This window comes from Parasteatoda tepidariorum, chromosome 7, assembly GCF_043381705.1.
Source record: "Parasteatoda tepidariorum isolate YZ-2023 chromosome 7, CAS_Ptep_4.0, whole genome shotgun sequence".
NCBI lineage: Eukaryota > Metazoa > Arthropoda > Arachnida > Araneae > Theridiidae > Parasteatoda > Parasteatoda tepidariorum.
The window spans coordinates 66505133-66531469 of record NC_092210.1 but is presented as its reverse complement, the minus strand read 5'-3'; the positions used below and the strand labels follow the sequence as shown (position 1 = coordinate 66531469).

The 26337-nt window shown below is 29.4% G+C and overlaps 1 pseudogene; it reads right to left on the bottom strand.

Moving 5' to 3' along the window:
- Window positions 1-484: 484 nt before the first annotated feature.
- LOC122270023 (uncharacterized) lies at window positions 485-2602 on the bottom strand (annotated as a pseudogene).
- Between the last annotated feature and the right edge of the window lie 23735 nt (window positions 2603-26337).

The following is a 26337-nucleotide window of genomic DNA, read 5'->3' as shown; positions in this document are numbered from 1 at the left end:
CTTAATCTCACTTTTTCTTTTGCTGAGCAGATACTATAGAACTTAGGAACTTGAAATTGTAAAGTGTGTAGAAAAGTGTACAGGAACTACGAGGGAAAAAGAAGATGTAACATTCAATTATTTGTTCGAGAATTATTAAATATTTAACTTGTTTTTGAAAAAATACCATACGGTCCGCTCTACAGGCCATGAGAATGCATCTACAGAGTTGAAATTTGACATGATGAAAGGGTAACATTTGTTTATGAACTAAACATAACTTTTTTCTTTTGTGCTAATTTGTTCGAAAGGTATTAGGATTTTAAGTGCTTATTTGTGAACTTTTTGCCACTTTTTTTTGCTTTACGTTACATTTTGCTGTGTTTCTAAGAATCTATAAGACTAATTCTAAGAAACTTGAAATTACGAAAGAGTGCAGAGATATGATCAACGAGTTAGGTGGAATAAGAAAATTACAATTCAATTGTTACAGAGTTGTTGATTGTTAATTGAAAATTAAAGGGTGTTCCAAAATTACAGTAAGATTTAAATTTGCCTCCATTTTTGCAGTAAACTCTTGACAATCCTGAAAAAAGAACAATTTGACAGCTGAGAGTTTAGGGTTAGTAAAAATGGAGTTTTGTACGATACAACAACGTGTTTTCATTATTGAACGATATTTAAAAAATATCGAAAGTTTGGCTGTCGCAGTTCAAACTTATATTCAACATTTGGTCAAAATAGTATTTTAACCTCATCAACTGTGAAAAGATGAATTGAAAAATTCTGGGAGACTGGATCAGATCGAGACGATACACACTCCGGTCGTCCAAAAACAAGCCGTTCAAATGTCGGGAGAGTGTTCGTGAAAATCCAAGTGCATCCTCAATTCGGCGTCATGGAGAAGAATTGCAAATTTCAAAAGGCTCTCTACAGCGTATACTCACAAAAGATAAGTGTCTCTACGCTAACAAAATTCAATTAACACAACAACTGAAGACTAATGACCATGTACAGCGAAGAGAGTTCGTGGATTCGATTATTGAACATTGTTCGATTGTTGAACATTCGGTTATTGAACATTCGATTATTGATTATTGTTCGTCGATTACTGAACATCAACAAGTGGGTGCTTATTTTTCGGTTAAAATCATCCTAAGCGATGAAGAACATTTTCATCTTGGTGGCTTTGTTAATCGCCAAAATTTCTTTGTTTGGGATTTGAAGAACCCACATGTGATCGTCGAACACCAAATGAACCCACAACGTGTCACTGTTTGGAGCAGATTTTGAGCTGGAGGCATCATTAGGCCATACTTTATATGAAAATAAGGCTGGTCAAGTAGTAACTGTAATTGGTGCGATATCGTGACATGGTAACACAGTTCTTTCTGCTGAAATTGAATGCTATTGATGTGGCCAATATGTGGTTTCAACAAGACGATGCCACATGCCATACAGTCAGTGAAACAATTCAAATACTGCATGAGACATTTCCTGGTCCTGTACTCTCTAGTTTCGGTCATCAGAATTGACCCCTAGACCGCGTGATTTAACGCCATTAGATTTATTCTCATTGGGTTATTTGAAGTCACAGGTCTATGTCAACAAGCTCAGAAACACCCATGCATTACAAGAGGAAATTGAACGCTGCATCGACGAAATTCAGCTCCAATTCATGGTCATGAATAAAGGTCATTAAAAATTTTGACAAAAGAGTGCGTATGTGCAAGCAAAGCCATGGAGGCCATTTCCCCGATGTGTTATTCCATAAATAACCCTATCCTTTGTACTTTATGATTCAATGCAAAAATAACAATCTAAAGATTAAAAACTGCGTTTTTTATTTAATTCAAACCATGTGTTAATTTTGGGAAACCTTTATTAACAACTGCTAAACTTGTAGCAAAAAAGTATAATGCTGATCGATCTACTGCCCGCTGAAATGCAAAGTTGAAATTTGATGCGATGTTAGGATAATTATGTATTACAATTTTAATGAGATGCTTCTTCAAAATTCTCATTTATTCGAAAGTCATTGAAAATTTAAGTGCTTTTTCGTTATTTTTTTCAGTTTTTTTTGCTTTAGATATTGACTATTTATCCATTGTAATAGTTAATTTGTTTTTTTCACGAGAAATTTATATTTTTATTTTGTACGTTGATGCTCGAGTAGAGTGCAAGGGAGACTACGAGTTGCCAGGTATAAATTTTAACATTCATAGTAAAACTTTTGCTTAAAAAAATTATAAGAGTTGCATAAGAATTAAAAAGCCTATTTGTCCTTTTTTTAAAAATAAGAAGCTATGGAAAACAACACTCTCACTTAGTACTTCATCTCTCGATGTACAAGACTCAGGTCAGAGAGTAAAGGTTACTCGAGAAATATATGCAATCGAACGTCTAATTAGACTGACGGCAGTTTAACATACCTCGAAAATTAAAGAAACTTGTACATTTCGCCGATGATGCAAATTCATCAAATGTTACTATACCGACATGTAACAAATCGCACAGCAAAACCAACACTAAAAAAACCAACAAAACGTAACATGGTAGCCGTAGTAGGTTGGCGAAGTGTACTGATTACAGATGGCATGCAATCACTCTCAGATATCTTCATTTTGTCCTTACACTTCGTTGTGCCATGAGTTCTCTTCGATTTAAAATGTTTTGCAGGTGTTTTGAAAGTTAATTATGAACATTTTTGGGGTCATGAAACAATATCCTGAAACAATCTCTGAGCTTAACAATGACTATCTTGTAATTCACTGAAAAAATGGATTTGTTTTATACACCGAAGAATCATTACATTATGATCACCCTCCTTCTATAATTATGTGCTCATCTAGGTTTTCATGGTTTCTCGCCTAGAAACAATATTTTCATGGTGCACATTAGGACCCATAATCCCCATAGAACAATCCCTGACGGCTGTAAGCTACTTGAATTTAGTTGCAGATCAGGTTCACCCATTCATGGCAACAGTTTTTCCTTCGGGGGATGCCAACAGGATAATGCACCATGTCATAAGGGTCGAATCGTCGAGGAACATTCCAGTGACTTTCAAGTCATGTCTTGGTCCCCAAATTCACCTGACCTTAATCCAATAGAGCATTTGTGGTCCTACTTGGAAAACCAAATTCGTACTGCTACGCTACCCCCTCGCAATGTGAGGGAATTGCAGGACCAGTTGATGAGCGCTTGGTACCAGATACCTCAGACTACCTATCAGCACCTTGTGGAATCAATGCCACGGCTGGTGCTAGCAGTTTTGGGGGCTAAAAGTGGTCCTATATTTTATTAGCAGGGTGGTCATAATGTAATGGCTCTTCGGTATATATATCAATGCTTAAGAAAAACATGCTAACCGCACTTAATGAAGATTTTATGCATAAATGAAGATTTTAATGAAATATTTATTACAAAGATTTGTGAATTTCTGGAAATTATAAATTGCGTTATGAAGATAAAATTGCATAAAAAAGGTCTGAGATACGTTTACAATTACAACCGATATTAAATTCTACAAAGATGACATTTCTATGAAAATAAAATGTTTTCTATATCACCAAACTTAAACATTTCAGAAACACTAATGGACTGGCTGGTGGGATCTGGTCTACGGAATTAAAATACTTTTATGTGAAAAATTCTATTTTAAGTTCCTCTTTCAGAAGCTCGAATGAAAGAAAAATAATGTTCTTATTTCTACCACCTCCCTAATCTTTCAAGGACTAAAATTGATGGTGCTTGATGCTGCGGTTTTTATGAGCTAAGGGTGAACATGAAGTGGAAGATATTGAATAAACAAGGTCAAATAAGTTCTACAAAGAAAATGATAGTTGTTCACGCCACAAACAGGAATGAAGAAATCCATTTAACTTTTTTCTTTGCCGTCTAACATCATTTATGATATCTATATTAGCTTTAAGTTAGCGTCAAAAATAAATTATATTAGAACGTTACAAATGACGTAAAAACCGTTGGAGTGTATTTTAGAACATTTTCATAGAAAGAGCAGTGTTATAGATTTATTGATTAAGTTGCCGAAAGAAAGGTTTCTCTTATATTTTACGAGATATTTTATTATATATAGATAAAAATATATTAAGTGAAAATGGGTGTCAATTTAGCTGCTATTCTTAGATACATAATGAAATTTTGAAATATGTATGCCTGTTGTAAAACAAAGGAACGAATTATTTAATTTCTATTATTAATTTTGCTACTAAGAATACGTATCTACCACTAGAGTATCTACCACTACAAAATTACAACTACAATTCACTAGTATATAAGACATGTTAACTCGACTCTATTTTGGGGTACCTTTTCATAGATGACGGTTGACATGGTCGATAACTCCACCCCCCACATTGGTGACCTTCGGACGTGATGTGAACACGCCTACCTTGGCAAAAAAAACGCCCAGTCTGATCTGGATACGCCTACATCGGCAGTAACGCCTACTTCGTTGGATGGTCCACATTGAACAGTTGACTTGCTACTTGTGACTGCATCATTATCCACCTCCTCACGCAGTTGTTACTCAGTCTCATCTCGATCACACACAACGTTGGCTTGCATACACTCGACTGCTAACGGCAACACAGGAGCGATTACAACCGTGAAGTTAATACACCTCTCACATTCAGCACTAAAAAAATACGGTGATCTTAATACAGCTCTCCCGGCTTCGCACAAAACAGCAATGAATCAACAAGTGGCATCCATTCATCGAATTCTATCATAGCTATAATTCTGGTGGGGGAGTACTGTAGAGTATCTACCACTACAAAATTACAACTACAATTCACTAGTATATAAGACATGTTAACTCGACTCTATGTTGGGGTACCTTTTCATAGATGAAGGTTGACATGGTCTGTAACTACTCTCCCCACAACGTACATGCATATAAAATATTCTGGTAAATTTACCGTAACATATGGCACATTTCTGGTAAAATTAATGGTTATGGTTAACGAACCATAATTACGGTTAATTTACCAAAATGAACGGAATTTAAAGCATTCATTTAGTAATTTTTTCCATTCATATGGTAATAATTCAAAGGAAATTCTTCCTTTCGAAATTTTAGTTCTTATTACCATTGATTTATTAAATTATATAAAACTGAAAAATAAATTTTATCGATACCTGGATTTGATCTCTAAGGCAATATGAAAAAAATTAGCGAATCGAACGACATTTACATAATTTTATCTTTCATAATCATAGGAAAAGTGGTTCGGCAGAAATTATCGATCGTTTTGTTGTTCCCATAGAGTCAGAAGTACCGTGAATTTTACCATACTCTATTTGTTTTGACCATACTTTTTTTCTCAATGAATAAATTAAAGGGTCTATTCAGGTGTTATTTTTATTATAATTATTTTAAGGAAAATATCAAATAATTAACGCGTTTTGTAACAAAATTTTTAACTTATTTTTAATATATTTACTTGCTAATATATTTAAAATGGAATAAATACTTAGTTAATTTTTGAATGTAAATCTACAGAATGAACAATACTCTGCATTTTTTTAAACAGTATTATGAAATAAATGAATGAAGAATATAGTTGGAGAGCAGAGTGATCAGTGCGTGCGCCCCTAGTGTCTCAATTCTCTCTTAAGGTAGTAAGGCAATGTCATCCCTTAAAAACCCATAATTCTTTAAATAAAACCATTCGAAAGATTCAACTTCTTTGAACAACTATCGAGAATATAATTGCTCCATTTTATTCTTGTATCTCTGCTATAAATAGATTTTTTTTCTTGTTTCTAATGAAAATAAAAAAGTAATAAAATTGTATCAGTCATTGTCAGAATTTCTAAGTTTTTAAACTTTTTTATTGTATTGAAACTTGAAACAAAACTTGCTTCAGTATAATAGTATTCTTATTTTAGTATATTATTAAACTAAAGTTCTGGTTAGTTATAAAATTTAAATAGTTCTAACAAGTTTATTTTATGTTTAAAAGCCATTTTATTTTCTTGCTTTTCTTTGGTTTTTAATAAATCAAAGTAGGATGCAGCAGAGTTTTGAATCGAGCAGTAAAGATTTACTATCTTGTTTCTGTGTCCGATATTAATTATATTATATTTGTGGCTGAAATGTTCGAAAAAATATCACAATAATTAATTACAAGCTTATGCAATGGTATTGGTTAACAGAAACAGAAAAAGTAATGTTTTGTTAATTCTCTTAAGTATTGAATTTTCTAACAGAAAAAAAAACCCTAACCATAATAGATTACATAAGCTTTCACCACACATTGATATACATTATTCTTGCACTAAGCCACGTATGTAATACAAAATGTTCTTTCTATAATGATGTATCTGAATATGAATACAAAGTTCACATTTGAATAAAACAAATTCAGATGTAAATAAACAAACTCATATAAGTATAACGCATATTTCCATAAGCAAATATATTCCAATGATTCAACACCATCGAATATCTATCGAGAACTTTATTGCTACGGGCTATAACCTGGCATGGCAACAACATTACACCCTTCAAAATCTGATCCCCAAGCGAAAGTTTTGACTCCTACTTTCGAATCATGAACTCAAAATATGAGAAAGCGATGGGAAAAGAAAAATATTGTGAGCATCACATAAGAGAGAAAGCGGAACCCCCCATAAACGACAACAAAATCGAGAGAGAGCAGCCTTTAGCAATGGGAGCAGCATCATATGTTTTTGACGTAAAGGAAGGCGGATGTTTGACGATTCGCGTGATCCATTTCCCTTCGTACACCCCCAACCCAATCACAGGGGGGTCGACAAGGATGAGGAAGAGCTGGCGTTACTTATTCTATGAGGTTGCGAGAGGTGCTCTATGAGGTTCTGAGAGAAAAGCAGCAAGACACGCGTTTCAAGAAAGGAAGTAATTAACGGTAAAATCTTGGTCGCTTTCAGAAAATGCCTCGGAGAAGGGTGGATCAGTAAAAAATGAAGAGCCTATCTAAAATGATCAAAGTTTTGTAAAGATACCTTTGGCATTATATCGTTTCTTCAAAAGTACGGAAAAGTAAAGTAATTTAAATATCATTATAACGCCTTCTATTTGAAGATCATTTAGCTTGTACAAATGGACTGGTTTGTTGGTGATATTCTAACAGCATGTAATAGTGAAAATTACCATTTTGTTCATTGGTTTTTAATTTGAAAGAAAATTTCTAAGTAAAGATTTTTTTATGTCCGCCAATTATATTATTTAAAATAATTATTAGGAAAAGTTCCAGAAGATTTTATTTTAAACTTTTATATATATATTTTTTAATTTTATATTTTAATCATCGTTGAACAGCCGACAAAATTTTGATGTTACGATTGCCAATGTTCAACACCTTAGCCTTGTAATTTGGAATCTAATTCAGAAGACAAGGGAGCTCCTGGATCAAGTATTGGAAGAAACTTGCCTTCGTGGAAGCAGCAAATGGAACTAATCCGCATTTGCGTTACATAAAGGAGAAAACCATGAAAACCTCCCATGGTTAGCCGGACGACCAGATGACTTCTACTACTACCCATATTTATCTACTACTGAGGGTATTTTACGTCAGCTCTGTGGTCGGTGAAAGCCGGTAGCGGAATTCGTATCGATCAGCCATCGCTGGGATTTGAACCCGAGCTACCTTATTAGAGAGACGAGTACTCCATCTCCTGAGCCACCACTGCCCAATTTTCTATTGTAATTTATTATTTTTGAAATTTGAATATAAAAAATGTTGCGTTTCTAATCAAACAATTTAAATTATAAATTGATCTGCAATTTTGCACTGGTTAAAGCATTGAACAGTCATTTTGACTAACTGATGTTTGAACCCCGGTTGCAGCTTGAAGATTACCCAACTTCACATCGATGGGTACACGCTTGTCTTGTAAGTATAGTGACCTGTGGAAAATTCTGACCGCATTTCAATCGCAATGCCGTTGATCACGGAATTACGGAGTATTAACCACCATGACCCATTAGTCCTAAATGGGCTTTTTTTTAAAAAAAAAGAAATAACTATATGATTCGAAAGCTATATTTATTAAATATACTATATCATACTTCTATGAAACAAATGAATTAAAAGACTTAATTTACTTATACATTTTTGCTTCAGAAATAATAGCATATATTTCATTTATTTCATTTTAAATTCATAATTTTCTGCAGTAATGAGCAGATCAAATTTGGACACTTAAGACTGTTACAGTTTTTATTAAAATTGACATAGACTTAATAACATTTATTCATTTCTAAACTTCTATATTTATTAAAACGTATTTATATTTTGTATTTTTAACTACAAAGTGCAAAAATATTGTATAATTTTGTACCATGAAGTTTTATTATTTAAAAAAAATTGTAATGATTATTAATGAAGTAATTTAAACTAAACTGTTGTTAACTATTACATATTCGCTAATATTTTTATTATATTTTATGTAAGTAAAACATTCTTTACTATACTTGTCACGAGAAGAATGTAACTAAACTGTACAAAAGAAAAAATTTTGATGAAACATTTTGATAGTGTTACACTGGCCTTAAATAAAAATCGTTCAAGTATTAAAATTCACCGAAAAACTTCATGATGCAATATTTCGTAAACAAAGCAGATATAGATCCAAGAAAAGATATTTGTCTGCAATCAGGAAAAAATTAATTCAAATTATAAAGATGTTCACCTGGAAACTATTTATTGATTCTTTATTTAAATATATTTTGCTCCATTTTATTCTCTGTTATTATTGCGATATCGTTTCAGATTACTATTCAAAATTTAAGGAGTGAAAGAAAGGAGTTAATAACTTGTTACATTAAAAGTTAATTGTCTAGTATAACTTTATTATGAAACGCGTATTTAAATAATAGATATTTAGTAAATTTTTTACAAATACAATAAAAAAATTTGTGAGCTGAAATTTGTGAATTTAATAATTTTTAATTTTGAGGAAACATTTAAAGAATCAAAAATGGCTGCGAAGGGGTTTATTAGCGAAGCGAATGGCAGACGAAGTCAAAAAGATTTAAAAATAAAAATGCAATGTTGAATATATTTTAAAATCATTTCGGAATTGCTGGAATATTTTTATGTGCTTAGTTTTTTAATTTCTTTTCCAAAAAATTATTTTTGCCATTATTTTCCGATTTAAAAAGAAAAAACTACAGTTTTACACTATATATTTTTGTGAAAAATAAACTTTTATGCGGAATAAAATTTATTCATCTATACTTTTCAAGTCAAGAACACAAAACTCAAATTAAATGAAAAAGTAAATATCTACCCCCGAGAAAATTGACTTTATTTGTAAGAAGAATTTGAATGCTGATTTATTTCTTGAAATTGTAAAAACTTGAAAATTTAAAGATGATAAATATGAACTGGACTATTGCTTTTAATATTTTAAAACTCATTAGGAGTTATTTTTTGGAAATTGATTGTCTGTTTGTCTTTCAAACTTTAATGTGTCTTTTTTTAAAGTCGTGCTTTCAATTTCATGTAATCCTTCCTTAAAAGCAATTATTTTTTTCAAACAATAAGTTAAAAATTTCTGCAAAATGAAAAGAACCTAGGAATTTGATAAGAAACTTTTTAAGTTAACCTCTTTCCTTAACAGAATTTTTCTATTTTGTTCTGATATTCCAAAACTTTTGAAACTGTTTGAAATACAAATACTCACTTTATTTGATCAATTTAGCAAACACATTTTAGAGTTAAACAAGATTAATGTTCTAAGTTAAACATTGGTAGAATAAACATGACTAAACCTCATTCAAATCTCGTATTTATTGGAATGGAATTTAAATTTATTTAACTACGAAAATTTCAATTCTAATGTGGTCAAAATAAGGGCTTTTTGAAAGTGTATCTGTGACATATTTAATTGAAAAGTTCTGATTTCAAATAATAAGGAAATAGGAAGGCAATTTTTTTTAAACAATTGCGTTAAAAACGAACAACGAGTTAAACAACATTGAGCACATTTTTAAACCTATTAAAAAGTTCCATATATTTTCATTTTCAAATTTCATTAACTGTTTAGTTAAATAACAAATTAAAAGGATGTTTCTAAGGAATCTACTAAACTATGCATATGTACCATCTAATACATAACCTATGCATCTATCTTTATATATATATATACCTAGTGTCTCAATTCTCTCTTAAGGTAGTAAGGCAATGTCATCCCTTAAAAACCCATAATTCTTTAAATAAAACCATTCGAAAGATTCAACTTCTTTGAACAACTATCGAGAATATAATTGCTCCATTTTATTCTTGTATCTCTGCTATAAATAGATTTTTTTTCTTGTTTCTNTATTTATATAAAAGTTAAAATAGATATACTATATCTTTGCATGGGCATTTGTGAAAATATCACATGTAAATTACATGCATGATTTCTTAAATTGTTAATTAGTATTTTTAAAGGTAATGGTAGTTACGTTACTTGTTTTTGTCAAATCTACGTTAGTTTTCTTCATAGCTATGCTTTTAAACCATGTTATTATAAAACTAAATAATTTAAAATCAGCAGTAATCGTAATAAAAAAAATGTTTTGCATTGATAAACAATATTAGTGGGAAAATGGTACTAATTCTTTGAAGAAAAGCGTAAAAACGCTGAAATATTATTATTGTCGCGGTCAATGATATTTAATTAAGTTTGATAAGAGGTGCATATTTAAATAAAAAACTAAGCAATAGCAAAATTTAGCTACAAATACTGCTTATTCTTTTAGATAAACCATAAAAAAGCATAATTTTTTTTACGCCAATGAGTTAGTTTTAGTTGTAGAAACCAATTGGAATAAAATTTTTTTTGTGTACTAAAAAGCCGATTTAAAGGAGAGAAATTGATTATGGGAGACCGTAAAATGTATCCAAATTATTATTGACGCCTATGGTGCTTATTGAGATTTGGTAATTTGCACCACTGGTATTATGGTGATTTGTGCCATTTTCATTGCGTTAATATATGCTCCTATATGCATGTACGAAGAATTGATGAGCACAATTTGATACTTTTTAAAATTTCACCAATACTATACATTTTTACTACAGATGCTGTGGAAATGAGCTTACAGAGCTCCTCGAAAGAAATCTGCAGGAGAAAATTACTTCATTGTGATAAATTTTAAATATTAACAGTTGATCCCGAGCTACAGCATTATACCAGATGGTACTAAATAAAGTTAATCTTAATTTTGATGGGATGGGCTTTTAAAAACTTGTATTGCTTAATCTAACGTTAGTTAAAACAACAGTAAGGGGATGAAATAATAATAAATTCTAAAAATGAATCATTTCAGCTTGAATAATTATGTTGGTATAGGTATCCCATATTTTTTTGCGTCATTTCAGAGTCTAGATTATTTCTTTCTCTTTTTCACACCTTACGAAGAATGATAATTCAGCTACAGCGTGTCTCAAATAAATAAGGCCACCTTGATATTTTTGTCATGATTTAATGCAACGAAAACCAATAAGAATCAAGCTTATATAATAGGAAAGTCCTTATTTAATTAAGTGTTTACAAGAAAAAAAAGCAGTAATGTAAAAAAAAAAAAAAAAAAAAAAAAAAAAAAAAAAAAAAAAAAAAAAAAAAANAAAGAAAAAAAAAAAAAAAAAAAGCAAAAAATGCGGAGAAAAATTGTCATATTGAAATAAAATCACTGATACTCATTCTGATTACAGGTAATATATCCGTCAGCCTTATATCAAACATGAAATATATGATTATGATGTTGCGTTTCATTTGCTAAAGTCCGTTAGCATCACTATTATCCTAGGTTTCAAACATAGCAGCTTCCAGTTCTGCCCCAAGCTTAAACTGTTACTTTTCTGGTATTACGGGGAAAGAAATTCTGGTAAAATTACCGTACTGTTTGGTGATGACCTTCCTTTGTAAAAAAATAATCCGTAATTCTGGTTAAAAAAGTTAAAATATACGGTATTTAAACCTTTGATTTGGTTATTTTTCCGTTCAGATGGTACCGGTTTTCAAATTTAAAATTCTTATTACCTCACTTGTAGTAAAAAATATAAAACTGAAAAGTAAATTTCATCGAAAAAAAATTTTTTTTTTTACCATGATCTAAGTAATGATAAATTTACTAAATTTCCCCACGTTATCACTCATTATAATGCATTATTTTGTTAGTTATTTTATAAAAAACCCTAGCTTTTTGGTGTTCCCATTTAGTTAGATCTAATATTGTAAATTGTACCATATTCTGGTAGTTTTAACCCTAATTTTTTTTATTAATGTGAAGACATTCAATTCTTTTGATATTAAAATCCTAATCAATATTACTCAATAACAATGAAAGAATATGTTGTAAATTAGTGTCTCACAACACTGATCAACAAGTTATATATATAAATAGATATAGATTTATATAGATAGTTATAGGTATATAGCTATAGATATCTGACATGGTGTTTACATTTTCCAGTGTTGCTTGCTATGCTGATATCAAGCTGAAAAATCATTTAACTTCGTTGTTCCGTTTTCTTTATATCCCATAAGGATTTTAAGATATTGACAAAAATTAATTTTCAAGGAGCACATTTTAATTTCACAGAATACTGTTTAAATGTTAGTAAATTTAATGGAAAAACTACTGCTTAAATTTGATTAAATTTAATGGAAAACGGTTGAAACCTTATTAATTTTAAAAAAAAAATACTGTTTAAATATTTTATTAATTTTAGTTAAATGTTGTTTTAAGTTTATTAATTTCAATGGAATTTACTATCATTGGCTACTATGACTACACATTTTAATCACAGACACTAAGAGTTTATGAATGTCTTTGCAATGAGTAAATACTAGAATATGCATAGTACTGGAAACACAGAAAAAAACGCAGGTGGAAAAAAGCTCTGAAAGAAAAAACGAGGAGAAAGAATACTGGCAAAAAGTATCGAAGAAAAAGGTACTACTTTAACAATTACATGAATTTAATGATCGATTTGATTCAGGCTGTTAAACATAAATTCAATATTATTAAATATTTATTCGAATGTAAATTGATGCTTTTTAAAAAGGCTTGGAGATTGCGGAAATGAACTTTTACTGCAAATTCTGATTTTTCTAATCGTACATACATTATACAATTATATAATAGCATTATTATAAATAACTTATAAATTAAAAATAGCTTCTTAGGTGGTTAATAATTAAATGATATATATTGTAGGAAATTGTGCATTAAATTGCATTGGCATTTTACATCATGACTACACCATATTAACTTATAACATTTTCTCAATTGTGCAAATAATCATTTAATTACACCCCTCTAAGATGTTGTTCAAAATGATAAAAAAAATTCTAATATTACACTCAATCATTTTTAATATATATGAACGATAGCACTTGTACTATAAAATATATTCTGGAAATTTATTATTGGTATAAGAAGTGATAAATTTTATTTTTTAAAATTAGAACTTAATGTCTTCTTCAAATTTCAACTCGTTTTCTCATAATGATTGACTCCCATAATGACACCATTATTACTTTACCTTGGCTTACAATTGTTGGCGATAATAAATGGAGGCAATTCTCATATTTGTCGATGAGCATTGAGAATGTCTACTTTCAAAGATATATGGAGAGCAGAGTGATCAGTNTATATATATATATATATATGTAGCCTTGGCTGAATATGGCTATTCTCTATCTAAGAGTTGCTTTTTATTTTGAGATCATTGCTGCTTGAGAAACAGATGATCGTGTTGCGCATTAAAAGAGATCCTGTTGATGGTTTTCATTCAACCTGGGACCATAATTTCTTATTAAGACTTCCTCCTGGGTACACTTGCAGATGCTTCTCAGACTAATAAACCTAGACAAAGCTTAGATGACTATTTTTTTCTAAGCTCCTTTAAGTCATGCCAAAGCCTTACGATAGACAAAGTCAATTAAAAGTTTGTGTAAAAAAGTAATTTAGTTTTTAGTGAGAGTCTCAACATTTTAATAAAATCTGGAAGATTTGTAAATAGATATATCCCATGTCATACATAAATTTACTGCTTTAAGTAATGGAAAATAAGTACAAGAATTGTAACAATATATTAATTATAAACATACAAAAAGAAACTAGAGTTTCTGTTCGTTTAATGTCTTACTATAAAAGTAAATGCATATTAAAAAGTTTTGCAACTTTTATAAACAATAGAAAAATGATGTCTTTTAAAAGTAGAATCAGCTAATAGTTAAAAGCATACAGCTTAGACGTAAATCAATTTTTAAACATTATTAAATTTTGAATACAATTTTATATACAAAAACAATTTTTTGTTGTTATTTAAAGAATGCATTTTTTAAATAATTAAATCAGATTAAAAAAAAAAATATTTGAATAATTTCACAGTTTATTTAACCTGTTCTAGTTCAATTCAAAATTTAAAAAAGTTTTTACAGTTTTTAACTTATTTTTCAATTATGAAACTGAGTACTCAAGTTTCTTTTGAATATTTCATAAAGTATCATTCGCATTCATCATTCATGAAACGAACCAAATAAATTTAAGTTTATCCATTCTGACCGCATAAAATGCACTTAGTGGGAATACGTCTTGAGTTAATTTTCGTTACACATTTTTTTGGGATGTTAAAAAATGTGACCGACAGTTTTAAAAATCTTTTAAAAAATGGAAGAAAAATAACTACGCTTTGTTCCGTTCCGTTTAAAAGATTGCCTTTATCCATTTGTTTGATAAAATTTTAAAGTTGATAATAAAACAACTGTCACTGCCTGGCTGGGAAAAAATATAAAACAAGGTTTCGGTTGCAGTCAAATCACTTCAAGTGAAATATTAATAAAGGCATTTGGTAAATTTATCCTTTGATTGTGTCACATTGTAGCTTCAAAGTTTGATAATTTTGCAAACGCCCGCCAGGTGGTCGAGCTGTCAGCGCGCCTGACTGTGAAGCCAGTGGCAGAGGGTTCGTATCCCGCTCAGGGCATGGATGTTTTCCTCTCTGTGTGTTGTTCTCTGCTGTATAATGCGTGAATGTGGCCCATCCTATGAATGGGTATCTGTGGCTGTGTGGCGTGCGTAATGTTGCTCGCCTCCGTGACTTTGGTTTACAGGTGCTTACTGTGTTACGTTAAATTAGCAACACTTCCTGCATCGTCCGAGGTGATGAACGAAAGTTCACTGCCTGCGGTTAAAAAAAAATAATTTCGTAAACAGGGTCTCATAATCTTTCTCACCTATCAAAATTACCTTTTGACGATCTTGAAAACTATTTCTAAAACTTGGTGAGAATAAATTATTTGGTTTCTTAAGCGTCCGTTAAAATCATCAAGTAAACTATGCATTTATATTTATTTTTGTTGGTGAACAATCGATTTTTGAAACCCTTATTCATTTTTGAAACACCGAGTATTTTTAATTCGTTATAAAGCTCTTATAAATGGAGTTGTACTTTGCCACTACGTAACAAGCCCACTATTAATCAAAACCTTTATAGAAAATTAATGATAATAATCATCATTTTATATCAAGCAAATCTTTTCATATAATTTTTTGTTCATTCTTTTTTTCGGTTAACTTAAGTTTGAAAAATATTTACTTTTTTAAGTTAAAAAAATAACTCGGAAGTTACTAAAGCAAAAATTTAAATTTTAAAGTTTTACTTATCTATTCACTAAGGAAAGAAGGAGGCGTAAAACTACCAGAATATGGTAATATTTACTATGTTTCTGGCTCTATGGGTACATCATAAAATTCGATAATTTCTAATGAAAACATAGTAAAGAATTTGTAAAGATTTTGGTAAATTTAATAATAAAAGGTGGCTTTAAATTATGTGATAAAATATTTGATGAAGGTGACAAAATATCGCATTTTTATCAGAATACTTCAGAGCATGACATAAAAACGATTTATTCGGTAAAATTTACATTTCAGTTTTGTGTTTTTTATGCTAAATGTGAGCTAACCTTAAGCACTCATACTTACCATGCTTTTAAAACTTGTTATACTAAGTGCAACATGTCTTCCTTTTAGAATTTAAAGTGAAAATATTTTAAACTATAATTGATAAAATGTTTCTAACAGTGAATTTGCATAACATTGCACGTCTTAACTAATAAAGATAAGTCGAATATGAGAGAAGAAATATAAACATCTTATAAATTGTATATTATAATATGAAGTATATTTCCAAATGCAGGAATAGCTTAAATCTACTAAATAACTCATGCAAAAGTATAGGGAACAAAATCTCAATTCAGAGCAACGAAGTAGAAATAATAGACATCACTTTTTATCAAGATAAAATTAAACATTCTCCTTTGGTTATCTCAGCTTTGAAACACAGTTTTTCTTCCAAGTCAAGGGAAGAAAATGCAGGTTACTTCAATAGAAACTATTTTTCCTCTTTACTATAAGAGAGAGAGAGGTGAAAGATTTATGCAAAATCTAGGTACTTTGCAGCCTACCAGCATGATTGAAAGAGCCAGATCTATTTTAGATAAAAACGCTCAACGACCATACTGTTTAAAGTTACTTTTTCTTTCTTTTAAAGTTATTTCTAGAATAAAAATAAAAATAAAATTGACTTTGGAAGAAACGAACTGGGGATCATAAATCCCCAACGCTTAAGATTGTCAAGTGCTCGAATAGATTTCATCATAAAACTCAAGCTTTTTAAGGTGTTTTGATTAGAATTTCTGCCTTAATATTAATTAATGGATGAAAATAATTAGATTTAAAGCTTAGGGTATTAAAAATAAAAGTTAAGATTGTAAGAATAACTTTTATTCTTCAAAAAGAAAAGGGAAATAATGTTCATATTGAAATAAAACGTTTCAGTGCAGGTAAAAAATTACATAAAAATAAAAAGAACATTAGTTTTAGAGCTGTAACTTTTATGCAAAGACAATTTTGATTATTTAGTAATAGATAAGTTAATTAAATAAAAAAGAAATATTCTTTAGCTTATCCAAACTAAATTTATTTTTAGTTTTCACATTTAATTTTTATTATTTGGAATATAATTATAATATTTTTATAGTTTTATTTTTAGTTTTGATGTATGAATAATTTTAAACAAATACTTATGATCTCCTAATTGAGTGAAAAAATGATTATTTTAATGATATATCCTCTCTATATAAAAGTTTATTTAAAAAAGCAATGTAAATTAGTTTAAAATTCCAATATTGAAATATTTAAAAAATATTTTTATTTCTCAAGAGCTCTTCGACCAATTTCACTGAAAATTTGTAGTTATTACATTTTTCAGTGTAGCGATCAACTTCGGCGACCAAGCTGATCGTTAAATTGTGGTAACAGATTTTGCGCTATGTAAACACTTTCTAAGCGAATAATTTTAAAGACAAACGATCACATAAACATTCTTTGCAGTAAGTTGTGTAGAATAATAACAACATACTTGATGGTTTACCAAAATAGTTTCTTCTGCCAGAAGCAATATACGAGGCGATTTCTTATTTATTCAATAATGGTAAAGAAAAAAACATCAGCAACAAATTTGATCTTGAATCATGATAGCTAATTTCTATCATAAATAATGCCATGCTGATGACAACAATCGACTTGCTTGTTATAACTGATAGTGGAGGAAAATTGTTCATTTAGCATGAATAATTGAAAATGAGTTATCGAAAAAAAACCTATATGCTACCAGATACAGCTAAAAGCAAAATTTTGAACTACAAGATTAAAAAGAAAAAATTATTAATAAAAATCTTTGCATATGCAGATCAATATGCGTATTTAAGGTATATATGCATAATATTCATATTAAGGTAATATATGCATGTTTAATATAAATAATTAAAAACTGTAGTATTCTTTCTTCTCTTTTTTTTTATATTCATGAGTAAATCAAAATTAACTCCAAAAAATCCTAATTTAATCTTAATGACTAGTCTATGTACATAAAACTATGTTTTCCTCCTTCCCTTAGTAAATATATGGTTACATTTTTATAAATAAAGAGTTGTTTATAAAGTTATGATTAATGAAAACTTGGATAACTGTACATTGTACAGGATGAAAAAAAGAATCAATAAATCAGTTATGATAAACACTACAAAATCACGCCCAAAGCTGAAAGACAAGTACCAACACAAATAAAAAAACTTATTAATTGTTACATTTCCTAGTGACTTTGCGTTATTAGATTAAACTAAACACGTATTTAGTAGTTCATCTCATCAAAATAAAGATTAACTGCATTCAATATCGTCTGACATAATATAGTTGCTCGAGGCACCACATGACATTTAAAATTTTCCACAATCAAGATACTTTCTTCTTGGTGCAGTTAAAAACATTTCAGCAGCATCTATCATAAAAATGCACCGTATTGGTGCAGCTGTAATAAGCTTCAAATTTACTCATAAAATGCTTTATACCTATATTTGGTTCCTATTAAAACTGCGCCTTCCATAAGCCAAATTGTGCCAATAATCAAAATTAAGCACCTTTGGAGTCAATAACAGTATGGCAGCTTTTTACGGTTCCTTATAAAGAACTAGTACACTATCTCCATTCATTTTGCTTTTTAATGCGTAGATTATTTTTTTTTAAATTCAATTTGTACTCATTACTGAAATTAAGAATCGTTCAAGTGAACAACAGTTTGCTAATTTTTTACTCTGTCTAAAACTTACTAGAACCATTTCTTCAACAATTTTGCTTCTCCGTACAAAATTTTATTTTTTAATTACAATTACCGTTGATTTAAAATTATTTAGTTTTAAAATAACATATTTGAAAAGTTTAAAAATAGACAAAATAAACTCGTGGTTTCAGTTAACGTTAGAAATAACAATTGGGCACTTGTAGAGCCCCTGAATTAGACACTTAAAAACTTAAACCTTAAAACCTTAGGTACTTGCGCTTCAAGATGATGACGTCAAACACACTCACGCATGTGACCCATTACGTCAGCCCCAGCTAATTCTTAAAAGCAAAATAGCGTGTTAAAGTTGACCAAGTTTTTCCACATAAGTTGGAATGTTAATTAACGTGAGGTTAATTAAATACAGTGACGTATCACGCATCGAAATAGTAGAAATATAATTCATTCTCATCTGCGTCTATTACTTAACTTAGACTTATTACTTTGTTTATGAATTTTATTGTAAGAGTGATACATTTTTGTTTTGTGTACCTAGCAAATTCAATGCATAATGATTGTGTTTATGTTCTTCATGGCTGTCTATGCTTAAAGTAAGAAATATATAGTAATAGAATTGAAATCTTTGTGTAAGAATATAGCATGCGTCACTTGAAAGAATTGATACTTGTATGGCTTTCCATACTCGAAACTGAAAGGAAAGAACAGCTGCTTACTTAAACAAAAGCCACTCATCAGGATCGAGATACCCACACTACGTTACTTGCAAGTATCCCATTTGGTGGCTTAATCCACTCATGGTTCTACGATTTTAGCTTCATGTTTGATGCAATAAATTTAGTACCTATGGTTTACCCGTAATCCGGTATGCAAACACTCAAACACAAATTGTTTTTTCATTAAGTGTGTAGACTATTATTATATTTTTAATTTTTTACCATATTTATTATAATTATATTTATATTATATTTATTATTTAATATATTACATTTTTTCTCATTTTAAAATCATAGTTTAAAAAGTTGTAAAAATTTGTAGCCCTTACATCAAAATTGTTGTTTTTGATTATTTTTATATGGGAAAAAATTACTTATTTAAATTAATCTTCCGGAGAAAATGAATTGTTTGACAAAAAATTATTTTTTGGAGTTGAACTGAAGCAAAATATCGTCAAAAAATAAATATTCAATAAAATGACCGAACATGAATGACAACAAAATTATGAAAAATCAATTTTAAATTTTTTTTGCGCAAGCGCAATATGTGCGTACTACTATAAATGCTCGTACCTTGCGTAATTTTCAATGATACTTTCAAACTTAGTACTTTGTTTTCATTCAAATTTGCTAAACAAATTTTATTTTCCTCGTTAGTTATTCTTTTATTAAAATTTTTATAGTTTCAGTATGATAAGGCAATGCTAAAAAATTTAGTTTCTTTATGGCAATACCTCTATGAATATTTCAGCTAAGTTTAAAGAATTATATGCTGTTTTTGGATATTATAAATTAAATTGCTGTATTTTCTGGCATAGACTGTTCAAAGGCACTAATTTTTGAGTAATTTATTTCCGTTCCTTCATACTTCTGAGAGCTCCAAGCTTTTTTGATAATATGAAAAAATAGCATTACTAAACATTTTATATATTATATATATGATGTATGAATAATTTTAAACAAATNTTATTGCCAATCATTCATCATCCTCGAAACCATCAACTTCCTGGTTGAACGGTGCCAGTCTGTCTACAAGGGAAAAGTCCCGGAATCCATGTTGCCAGAGTGTCTGAACGGGAAGAAAATTCACGAAATATTTAATGCTCTTATTCTTTTCTCAAAAACTATTTAAATTTAGTCGTCAGTCTTTGTTCTTAAATGCTGCGTGTCTTCTTAAATGCTGCTCTCTGCTATCAATGTCACTGTTATAGTTATTTTCCTTCCTTATTAAATTTGTTAAGTTTAATTATTAAACTAATTATTGTCTCTTTTCCTCCCTTTGCTCCTCAAATCACTACATACATATTATATAAACGCAATAACAGAAATACAAAATAAAATAAAACGAAAATATCCTTAATATTCTTTATAATCTATATATGTATCACTAAAAAATAAAAAAGCAATTGAAAATGAATTTGAGATCAAAGAAGAAGAAAAAAACAGAAAACAAACTTACCGATAAAAAAAATGCCTTAAAAAGAGATATATTAATCAAACAGTCAACAGAAATTTACTAAGAAGAAAAATATATGATTTAAATTTGCTTATAGCTGATATCGAATAAAATAATTGTTAAAAATATAAATATTTGGTAAAAATATGAAGTTAATTATATTTTAGTGCTGCCATCTATTAAATATGCATTTCAATAATAAAATATTTGGAAAATTTAAATAACAAAACATATATATATATATATATATATAGTATGTATATCGAACATATATAGAGCTTTCACAACTATAAAGGACAGGGAATAAATGAAGCAAAAAATAGTTTTAGAACAGTCTAAATTCTACAATAAAATACACAATAAAATGAGTACACAATATTGTTCTTATTTTTCTATTTTAGTAGAGTTTCTTTTATAAAATGTAAGTGAAAAAGATTTCTTATTTTATGGAGAGGGGAAAGTATAGATAGTATATTAAAGCTTAATAGTTTTGGTACTAATATACAGATTGCATAGTTTCCACCCAATTTGAAGAATTTTTTTCTCTCACTTCGGTGAAAAGTTCAATAAAGTTTTATTGCAGAAGAGAATTGTTTTAGTGAGAAACAAAAGAAAAAAAAGCATTATTTCTGAAAAAAATGCCTGAAACGTTTTCAGAAAAAAAATAATTCAATTAAGCAGCAGCGTTTATTTATCATTTATATTAATTGAGTTTCTTCCTCTTAAAGTGAATTTACAAATGGGTGAGGAAATAAAAAGCGATTTAGAACTGTTCTTTGTTTCAATAAAAGCAAAATGTTTTAGAAATCAACAAAATAAAGATTTTTACGAAAGGATGAGAAAAAAAACTTTTTCAGCTGAAAAGCTAATTTACTTTTAATCCTTTCGAGTTTTTTTGTGATAATAGTTCTGAAAAATTTAAGAAAATATTTGATTCAATATAAAAGCTAAAAAGGAGCAATTTGTATTTATTACAATTTGCGCTTTTTTTAGAGTTAAATAAATGAGTTTAAAATAGAACCAATTTTTCATTTAAGTTTCAAAACTAACAATAAAATATAATCATATGTTATCTTCCATAATGAAATTATTTGAATTCCAAAACAAGATTTATGAAATTCTAATAAATTGTTTAAAATTTATGCAATTATATAAAAAAATAAATTTTGCCTAAAAATTCATAGTGAATTTCATTTACTAAATTATTTCAGTTTATAAAATCTATAAATGATGCAGCAATATGCATCCTTTACACGTAACACTTAAAAAAATAAATTTTTTTTTGAAAAATGACCTTAAACGAATTTCAAAACTTTTGTTTCGTATATTTATATGATCTAATATTAAATTACCAAATATTTAATTTCTTCATCAAGGCTTTTGTAATCATTACAAAGTACGGAATAAACATTTTGTCAATTAAAGAAGGATAAATTGCACAAAAGGGTAGCACAAAAATAAATCCACTGTTATGGTGGGATACGTACCCGCTACCTTTAAGTTTTTATTAAGCCATAGGGGTTGGGTGTTGGTAGTTTTATTCTTATTTCTTTCTTAAGAAGGTATAAATTGAAAATTGGCTCTTTAAAGTTTAATTGAATTTAGCTACTCAGGATTACTCAAATTTTTGTTTTAAATAGTTTAAACAATTTGTAAAATTAAAGGACTGTGAAAATTTCTTCATACATGTGATCTCCAATCTAAGTTAATCATGTTATTCGCTATTACTTCTCTCCTTCTAAAAGCAATGAAGTAGGAAAGGTAAGGAAATTTATAGATCGTATAATTGTTGAATGAATTTGAACTGGAAATGTACGGATTGAAACTTTGATTTTTCCGTATCTAAATAATGAAACATAAAATCGACATAGCACATACTTAATACTGTTAAAAAATAATAGCAGATACTGTTAAAAATCTGTTATTCCTTAACTTGATATCTCTTAAATTTTCTATTACCTTAATTATGCCATAAGTCAAACAATAATTTTTGTACTTTTTAGAGTTGATTATGTATGGGACTTGATTGTATGGTTTAATGTGAACGTCGGGAACATGGTTTAATTTAACACCTTATTAGTGATGTGACATATGGTTTAAGGCATTTGCTGGTTTGGTTTAATGCATCAACTTTGAGAGGATAATTTTATCGGGCTTAAAATCAAAGAAATCAGGCAAATTTAAAAAATCTTTCAAACTTTTTTTTATAATCAAATCAAAATAACGAAAAAAAATATAATTTGTGCCGTTTTACATTATGATAAAGGCACAAAAATACGCTAATTTCTTGTATGCAAATATGATAAGAGTGATAATTTCTGGAGAAAAAAAAATATTTAAAATCAGAAGTATTTTACAAAAAAATTAGCATTTTAATTAGTAATAAGTCCAAATTTTTTTATGATTACGTTACTGCTCGAAATCTACTTTTAATGCTTTGTTTTGCTCAAATGTTGAATTTTCGAATGGATTTCCTTTTTCCTTTTCCAATTATTAAAAAAAAACTCTTTCTCATAAAAGAATTGAAGATAATGTTTCCAATGGATTAAAAGTAAAATTACTATTTTTATGAAATTACTTACTGAAGATAGGTACAGAAGATAAATTTAGAATAATTATCTTTTTCAATATGAGTATCAGGGTTATTTATATCAGGGTGAAATTATCAGGGTTAAAAGAAAGTACCCAAAAAATGAATTATTTAAAAAAAATCAAGTGTATAATTAGCAAAAGGAAAAAAAAACAGACCACTCAGAATAACTTTTGATCTAATGATCGAATCTTTACGTTTTAGAACTCTATCTTAATGGTTCGAGGGGTTGGCCTCAAATATGCTAATTAAATAGCACAGACGATGTTTTAAAATTCGAAATCAGACACAAAAACGTACTTCTTCGAAATAAACATACCTTTTTATGATGGATTCGGATTTATGACCTCCAAAATATAGAGAGTACCCGAAATCTGGGAAATATGGTCCCCATAGTTCGGTTTAAAAAAGTTGTACATTTAGAACTCGATGAACTAATTTGACTGATTTTGCCCAAATTTTGCATTTTGCAGTGTAAAATTACGTGTTTGAAAACGATATTAAAATTGTATACATTACAATTCAAAAGTTTCTCTACTATTATTTATTATATAATATAGTAAACATTTATTATACGTATAAAGTTACTTTTTGCACGGAATTATCTATAGATAAACAAACTTTATAATTATGTGGAAAAGTTTTTAAATTCTCCTACAATGTTCTCGAGAAATGGCAAAATGCATGAGAAGAATAATTAACATTAAGGGCTCCAGACTTCAGATTGCTCTCATGAGAAAACTATGGGGAGCATATTTCTCAGATTGCGACGACCCCTTCTATTTTGGAGCTCGGCTCAGAAATTCGAAACCACCATAGAAAAAGATATTTTTTCGTAAGAGTTTAGAAATGTCTTACATATACTCCTCCGAAAATTAATATTTCTCGTACATGTTTTTCTTATTATGTGTTAACAGATGAAATATAAAAGGAGTAAATAGAGTGGCATTAGGATTGAGCGAATGTAAAAATTCTATTACCTAGCGTAGCAGAAATTGCAAGAACAAACATAGCGTTTTGGATAGTAAATGGGTAAATCGTTTTGTGATTAAAAGAAAAAATAGAATGAACACAACGATCGATATTTCTATTACCTTAATTAACGCCCGCAGAAACTATAATTCTTATTATTAAATAAGATGAATTATGATGATTGCCCACACTCTCAAAAAATAAATAATAAGAATTAAATCGAACAACGTTACCATTCCAGTTAATTTTATCGCAAAATCAGCTTTAAGAAGTACGGTATATCTTAAAACTCTATACCACATTAAGTGAATAATTAACACTGGGATAAAAACTATCGGGCATATTTTTAAATATAGTGTAAACCAGGGGTGTCAAACTCAAAAGCAAACTTGGGCCTAATAAACAATGCTTAACTTTAGGTGGGCCTCAAAATAAAAGTTAAGAAAAAAATCAGTGTTTGCAGAAAAAAATATCTTTATTTTGAATAGTACATTGTAATAAGCATATATAAAGTAAAATTATTGTTTGACATCTCTTCTCTGCTACTATCAATCCTATTTCGGGAGAAATTTTAATGGGCCAAACCAATTTAAAAATTGACCCAACGAGAGCTATTAATATGGTTTCGGACAGGAGATTTATTTTCATTCATAACAGAAAAAAAATTGCTCGCACTGATAAAAACTTCCAAACATGGAAATAATTTTATATGCGAATTTTCGAGTATTTTCAAACCTTGCCGGTAAATATTTGTAAAATTCAGGCACACCCACTTCAATGAATTTTGTCTTCAAATTTGAGTCGCACTGAATCTCAATCACTTCCATTCGCATATTACTGGGTACTGAGTCTATATTTATTGAGAAAATCGAAGAAAACAAACAAAAGTTGTCTTCCAAGGAATTAAAATCTTTAAACCTTGTTTCAAATTCTGTTCTAAGATTTGAAATTTTTTCTGCGTATTTTTGATAAGATGCAGTATCCCTGAAATGGCAGATGCCACAAGCCAATTAGAATTTTACATTTTCGCCCGTACAATTTAAAATGATCCATATGGCTTATAAATAAAGTATATTATAATTTTATATGCTAGTTTCCTTTCTAATTCACATTTCTATTTTATTTTCACTTTGAGTTGGATATACTGACTGGGCTGCAAAAATGTTCATCTCGGGCCGCGAGTTTGACACCCCTGGTGTAAGCCATTAAAATTGTAAAATTGTATTTAGTTTTTATTTCATAAAGTTTTCTGATTCTGATCAATCACTTTAAAAAGTAGGAAAAACATATCACTTCATTTTGTATATGCATCCGTTGACTACAATTCTCATAATTTTCGTTGAAATTTTTTTTCCAATTTTTTCTGCCTCCCAGAGCCTTAAGGGCACAGCGAATTTATACAATAGTATTATTCAACACTAATTAGACCATATTCTTCGCGTTGCAGTATGATTCATTTATTTGTACTCTGAGAAACAATAATAATTTATTGAATAAAATTGTGTTGAGTTGTGGTAGCTCAGGGGGTATAGAGTTTGCCTTTCTATTAAGTGCCCCAAATTCGAATTCCAGCTGTGTTTGGTTTACACGAATCTCGCTCATGGCTCGCTTCGGCTGCAATTCTCACATAAAATATCCTCAGTGGTAGACGGATCAGGGTTGGAATCCTTCGGGCTACCGTGGGAGGTTTTCGTAGTTTTCCTCTCTATGCAAAGCAAGTTAGGGTTAGTTCCATCAGAAATTCTTACGCGTGGGCTAGTTTGTCTTAATGTCTGATCCAGAAGTTGCCTTATCTTCTGGGTTAGGTTAAAAATTAAAAGTCTACGGTCGTAAACTCAGAATCGGGGACACTGGTAGAAATATCATGAGTTGGTATTGTTATATAATGAAAATAAAATCAGAATTGCTGCAAAATAAAAAATTGTTTTGCATTCGTAGTTTTTGTTTGATCTTTTATTAAAAGATATGAAT